At 44.2% G+C, this 6,966-nt stretch overlaps 1 pseudogene; it reads left to right on the top strand.

Moving 5' to 3' along the window:
• The first annotated feature begins 2,926 nt into the window (after positions 1-2,926).
• Positions 2,927-5,207, top strand: LOC147900306 (ABC transporter G family member 10 pseudogene; annotated as a pseudogene).
• Positions 5,208-6,966: the final 1,759 nt, after the last annotated feature.

Raw genomic sequence — 6,966 nt, 5'->3', positions numbered from 1 at the left:
GGCATTCGTCTAGCATGGGAATTGTGTGCTGCACTACTGCGGTAGGCACTCCTTTCATGTCGGTGTACTTCTAGGCCATGTAGTCCTTGTACTCTTGTAGGAGAGCTATGAAGGCATTCTCCTCGTTGAAGGCATTCTCCTCATTAGGGGTGAGGTCATCGGTGACTGATGAATACGGGTTGAGGGTCCTACCCTTCTGGGGCTAGGTTTACCTCCTTGATCGGGGCTAGCCCATCATACCCTTGAGAACATCCATCTTCCCGAGACCTTTTGGCCTATTGGTATAACATCTTATGATCTTGAATCATGTCGGGGTAGCCTTGTAGTGGGCTGATACCTGTAGGTCCTCTTTCTCTTTAGTTTCTTCCTCTATTTCTACTAGAGTAGTGGTCCTTTTGGCCTTAGCTTTGCTTGCCTTAGCCATGCCTTTGGATATAGAGGGTTTGGGACTTGAAGCAAGCTCTTCCATTGCGCTTATAGAGCCGATGAGGGAGGTTACCTTACTCACCCTGTTTCCCCAATTGGAGGAGAACTCGTGGGGTGAGTAGTCGCAGCACCCATGTAGGACAGCCAGTGAAGATCTAATTTTACCCTTATGGTTCCCTTGCTTACCTCTCGAGGTTTGAGCATGTTAAACATTCTTAGGGGAACCACCGGGGTTAGACCCTCGAGCTCTGGAGTGGTGATCTCAAACCCTACTCTTTCAGGGACATTTATATTGGCTAAGATGCACATCCAGTTCTACGAGAATTTTGGCTCGGGGAGAGGCGCATACCATAAGTCATCCGAGTCCTCTTCCTTGTCACAAGGTTGGAATAGATTTACGGAGGTGGTTCAAGCGGTGGTGTCAGATTCTATGACAAAGAGGTGCATGACAATGGGTGGGCTTGTAGGTGTGCAAGTCCACTCTCATGGTTTGCCCCTCGTGCCGCAAGTAGATGTTATCATTATGCCAGTCATGCAGAGTCCGGACATTCGCAAGAAGGGCCTCCCTAGGATGGCTTCAGGGTCATTTTTTGCTTGGGTGTAGCCATTTTTGGTGAGGTTCACGGACTTTTCTATATATGGGTATCTTGCATGGCCCATAACTTATGCATTGCTCAACAGAATTCGGCAAACTTTGTCTTCAAGTTGTAGTACACATTCCAAACTTGAGCATGAGAGAAAAAATTTATGTAATAAGGATTTGGAATGAGACCGTTAAAGAATTACAAGTGCTATGTTGCATGTGAAGCATGCATCCTAAAGACTATAGGATATAGCAATTTATTCAAAACATCATTTAAATTTTGTTCTGTACATACATGCAACCAAGTAATCATTCTAAAGTACACTACGTAAGCTTCTCATCAACCCAAGGACAGACCTAAATGAGATCATTATGCATGGGTTAATGGGCCTCCAATGTTGTGCTAAAGTGATGCATACCCATTTGACGTCACGCTCCACAACTTTTTTTTGATTTGTTGAAAACCAAAATGGATTGAAATTTTGCAATCCAAACTATTAGGACTAGTGCATGGTGGTCTTAAAACATTGATAGTTGTTGGTATTGGTATCTAGATTCACCCTAAAATGGAAGGAGTTGGAAAATTGCAATTTGTGCATGTGAAATCCAACACTATTTACAATTTTGAATTGTTTCTTTTCCATGCACTTGCTTTCTATATGGCTCATAAGCATGCCAAAGGTCATTCCATTTAATAATACACAGCACTAAACCCGATAGCATTCCCTTTGGCCTATTTGTGTTTTCAAGCATTTTAGGCCACATTGTACTTGTTTGGGATATCCAATTCTACTGACGTGTATCGCTCGAGGGGGAAAATTTGACGGCTAAAATTTCGCTACTCCTGCGAATTTCAAATTTTCACACCTCCTGCCCATCAAATCTTGGAAGATTAAGACTGCATATTCTGAGTTCTGCCACGGCGTCCGGCTTGCTCTACCTCTGCCTCTACCTCTTCCAGCATTTGAGTAGAAGACAGTTTCTTTTGAAGTTCCTCCTGAAGAAGATGCACCACCATTTCTTTGCTCTTCAGAAATCAGAAGAGCAATCAACTCCTCAAAATCAGGAAATTTTTCACGGATGGCGGGATGTCCAAAATTGTGCATAATCCTTTCTTAGACCATTCAAGGTCACTAAAACTAAATCATCATCTTCCACTGGTGACCCAATGGAAGCAAGTGCATATGCAATCTTCTTCACCTTCATGTGGTAGTCATTGATGCTCATATTTTCTCTCTGCATATTATGCAACTCCTGCTTGAGCTGCATTTTCCTAGCTTGCGTATTTGTGCTGTACATTTTTGTAAAAGTATCCCATGCCTCCTTCGGCATTCTTGCATCTTGAATATGCACAATTATAGAATCTGAAATACTGATACACAGCCAGTACATAACTTTCCTGGCTCTCTCATGCCAGCCTTTAAATGCCTGCAACTCCTGTTGATTGGGAACATTAGGAATAACTGGTTCTTGTTCAACTCCAGTAATGCACTCCCAATAGCCTTTTCCCTTAAGGAAATTTGTCTTTCTAAACTTCCATGCCTAATTGGGCACAGGGATGGAAACCTGGCCTAGGTGGTGGTATCCACGTAGTTGTTGGTATCGGCATTAGAATGGATGTGCCAAGGCCTACATTCATCGGTGCAACACGGAGGCCAGCGTTGAAACCGTGCTGCGTGCATTGTGGATAAGACCGTGGTTGGGTGAGTGAGGTTTTTTCTTTTTGTGTAAAGGATCATTGGCCTGCATGGCAAACCCACGTAGCTACGTGATCGACGGTCCTCAAGCCTCCATCATTGGATGATCATCCTTTGCCTTAGTGCAGCCCGTGACCCCTGCAAAGAATGTACTAGTCTGTTCAATCCAATACAAGCTGGCTCTCTGCTCCAAACTCTTGTGCTTGGGATTTTGCACACCTATCGCCTTGCCAGATCGCTCTGCAACTGTCTCCACTCATCGCCTCCTCTTTCTCTCTCGTTCAGTCGCTTACAAAGATGAGGATCGAACTGAGTATTTTGAGCTAGGCTGCATTTGTTTGGGCGTCTGTAGAGAAGAGATCAGTCTGTAGAGGAAGAGACAGAGCGCGCGCAAGGGAAATCTTCTGCAATGCAAGCACGATTGAAAACTACCACAGAGGAGATTACTACTGGTATCCACTTGCCACGCATGGACGTCGCAACACCAATTGTCCTGCTAGTTCAGTCCCGCCCGGCTGCAGCGGTTGCTGGGAGGGCTTACGAGATGGAGGCGAGAGATCTATCCTATAAGGTGGAGAAAGGTAGCCGATCTGGTGGTCCTTTAGGCTTTCTTGCGTCTCCTAAAACCCTCGGTGGAGCGGATTCCAGAAAATTTATTTTGAAAGACGTAAGCTTTAAAGCTAAGCCTGGAGAGATCCTTGCTATTGTAGGCCCAAGCGGGGCTGGAAAATCCACGCTGCTAGAGATCTTAGCGGGGCGGATCGAGGCCAGCAGCTCAACTGATAGCGTTCTGATTAATCGGCAGCCAGTGAAAGCGGCATTTTTGAGCAGAATTTCTGGTTACATCTCTCAGGATGATGTCCTTTTCCCCTTTCTAACTGTGGAGGAGACGCTGATGTTCAGTGCTAGCACGCGCCTACCTTCATCTGTTCCCAAAGCAAAGAAGGAAGAGAGAGTGCGAGACCTCCTCTCTGAGCTTGGATTACAACATGTAGCACATACACGCATCGGCAACGAAGACGTCCGGGGGGTCTCCGGCGGAGAAAGGAGAAGAGTTTCCATTGGCGTGGACGTTGTCCATAACCCCGCTGTGCTTCTGTTAGACGAGCCGACCTCCGGTCTCGACAGCGCTGGGGCTCTCAAAGTCATGGAGATGCTTCATCGCATGGCCAAAACGACATCGCGCACAATCATCCTCAGCATCCATCAGCCTGGCTACAGAATTCTGCAGCTCATCCAATCTTTGTTGCTGCTGGCCAGCGGAGCCGTGGTCCATCACGGATCTCTTGATAGCCTCCACCAGCGCCTCCTTGCGGCAGGCCATAAACCTCCAGGCCAAGTAACTATCTTGGAGTACGCCATCGACGCAATCGGAGCAGGAGCAAGTCTTGAATCGAAAAACAATCCTTCTTCACCCAGCCCAAATTTCATCGAAACTTTGCATCAATCCATGCAGGAAGGCGTTGATGGTAACAAAGATCAGAGCGTGGAACGAGTTAACACTGCATCGGACGTAGACGAGAAACCAAACTTTGCCAACAGCAGTCTGAATGAAATCATCATGCTGTCTCAGAGGTTTGGTCGGCATCTCTATCGAACACCCCAACTATTCTCATCTCGCACAGTACAAGCATTGGCAATTGCTGTAACCCTGGGCAGTCTCTACAGGAATCTGGGCTATGATAAACGTGGTGTAGAGGAGCGTCTTGGTTTTTTTGCATTCACGCTGACCTGCCTTGTTTGCGCGTCGCTAGAGGATCTACCAATCTTCCTGCAGGAGAGACAGATTCTGATCCGCGAGACGTCGAGAGGGGCTTACAGGGTCTCCTCTTATCTCTTATCTAACATCCTGGTTTTCCTTCCATGCTTAATGTTTCTCTCTGTCATTTCTGCAATACCGGTTTACTGGCTTGTAGGCTTGAACAGGTCCTGTACAGCCTTCCTCTTCTTCGTTCTTGTTTTCTGGCTGATGCTTCTCACGTCCAACTCTTTCGTTGGTCTTTTCAGCGCACTCTCGCCCAACTATATCATGGCCAATTCTCTGATATCCGGCTGCACCAGTGCGTTTTACCTTTTCTCTGGTTACTTCATCCCGAGAGACAGCATTCCCGTGTACTGGAAATTTATGCATTATATCTCGTTCTTCAAATATCCCTTGGATGCTTTGCTGATAAACGAGTACTCAAATCTAGAGGACAAGTGCTTCGGGCCACGATATGGCGAGGTATGCACGCTCACAGGTGAAGATGTTCTTGCTCAACTGGGCTTGGCCAGGGAATCCAAATGGTTGGATGTGGCTGTTATGGCTGGTTTCATCTTCTTTTACCGAGCTTTATGCTTCTTTGCTCTTCGTGCAAAAGTTTCAAAAGTCGAGAGATGAATTTTCGCTTCAAAGCTAGCAACCTTTGGATGGTCCCTTTGTGTTTCTCTCCACATCTCTCTTTAATTTGCAACATTAAGCACTTGTATTAAAACAGTAACCATTTCATTTATACCTCATATTTGTGCAAAGCTCTGGTCAGTGTATACTAAGTGGAATGTTCGCGGCCATCTATGATGATGGCAAAATTTTCCCGTAAGTTTAAACTTTGATTACCCATTAAGATTCCTTTTTCTTAAGATTAAGTCTTGGATTTCCATTGAGCCATAATGTCTTGGTGTCCTTAAAATGATTAGCTAGGGTTCTATCCTCCACATATTATTGTTGGGAGTAAGACTTCAAAGTCTAATCACATACATACTAATGGTGATGTGAAGAGTCTTATACTAATGGTGATGTGAAGAGGCGATTGTTGGTAAGAGTCACATCTATTTCTAAATATGGAGATTAAGAAGCAAGAGGCTCAAAGACGAGAGAGATCCAAGAAGGTTGGGAAGATCCATAGAGTGAATTGGATTGTATTGCGTGATGAAGGTGGTTATACTTATAGGCTCTTGTCAATTACAAATCGGTTGCATAGGCCGATTCACATCTTGCAAATGTGTGTGACTAACGACTTTAACCTTAGATATTCCAATACTCCCCGTAGGACTAAAAGTCTAACTGCATTTAATGTAAACAATGTAAGGTGAGTCACACTTGTTTTTGTGTGCCAGGTGGAAGCATGTTAACCCGCTCAAAAAAGCATGTCCATGGACAATGCTAAGAAGCACGATTGAATAGCACATTTTGCAGGCTTTGTTTGTAAGTGAGCATAATGTTAATTGGCAGTTACACTTAGCCATATGTGGATGTCTCTCTCTCTTGAATTTGAATTGCACTTACAGCCCTCTCTCTCTCTCTCTTCTCTCTCTCTCTCTCTCTTTCTCACTCTCACATGCACAGAGGTGCAATCTTCATCCTGTGTGCTCCATCGCCAGCTCTCTCTCTAACAGAGGTGGAATCTTCCTCTTACTTGTTTCATCGCTAGGAATTGTTGTCCTCCCTCTCACTCACTCTGTTGCTGCTGCAGGCTAATGGCAGGTTGAGCTCTTTGATCGATTAAAACAAAAAATTCTAGAGTAGGGGATTCAATTGCGGTCATTTGAATATTTGAAGCATCTATTTGTGCGCAAGGTAAAGAACCACTACACCTATTGCTGTGAATACCATGTGTAGATGTCCTTTCTCACAGATGCATTGAACTCACAATAAAAAGTTTGGCATCCATTTGAAATGTAAATGCAAATGCATTATCTGTACTAGTGATGACACAAGCAACATATGTTCATCTACTCTGCACACTTATAAAGGTCTCACTCATTTGTGGGAGTCGTTGATTTGCCCAACATAGAACAATGAAACTTTCCATTGTAGGAAGTGTTTAATGGGTGAATGCAAGGATTTTGGCATAAAGAAGTTGGCATGCGGCACCCTTGGAGACAATGAAGGAAGGGAAAATCATCACTATGAAAGTATTTGAATATGTGGATACTATAGACAAGCATGGAAATAAGAAGAAGAGGAAAGGTATCGTGAACAAAGACATGCAATGTTGGGAGTTTTTGCAGTTCTTAAAAAGTAAAATGATGCACTAATTTAACAAACACAGCTACATAGCCCGATGGGAGGTGTTTCAATTCAAGGAATGTATTCTCAAATTCCTTGATGATGTGGTTGTCTCAGTTGTAGACTTCGCAGAAAAAATACTTTCAAAGAACAAAATGAGATTCATTCAATGCACTGGTATTCAGTACAGGTCTCAATTTTTGTGCATATAACTTACTCCCGTAAGGCAAGAAAAGTTATTAAAACAATTCACTTCAGCTTCATTTCAAATG

The sequence above is a fragment of the Dipteris shenzhenensis genome, chromosome 7 (genome assembly GCF_047967505.1).
Source record: "Dipteris shenzhenensis isolate YYH24624 ecotype China chromosome 7, Dip_SZ_1.0, whole genome shotgun sequence".
Classification (NCBI taxonomy): domain Eukaryota; kingdom Viridiplantae; phylum Streptophyta; class Polypodiopsida; order Gleicheniales; family Dipteridaceae; genus Dipteris; species Dipteris shenzhenensis.
The sequence above is the reverse complement of the archived record's forward strand: the minus strand, read 5'-3'. Positions and strand labels throughout refer to the sequence as shown.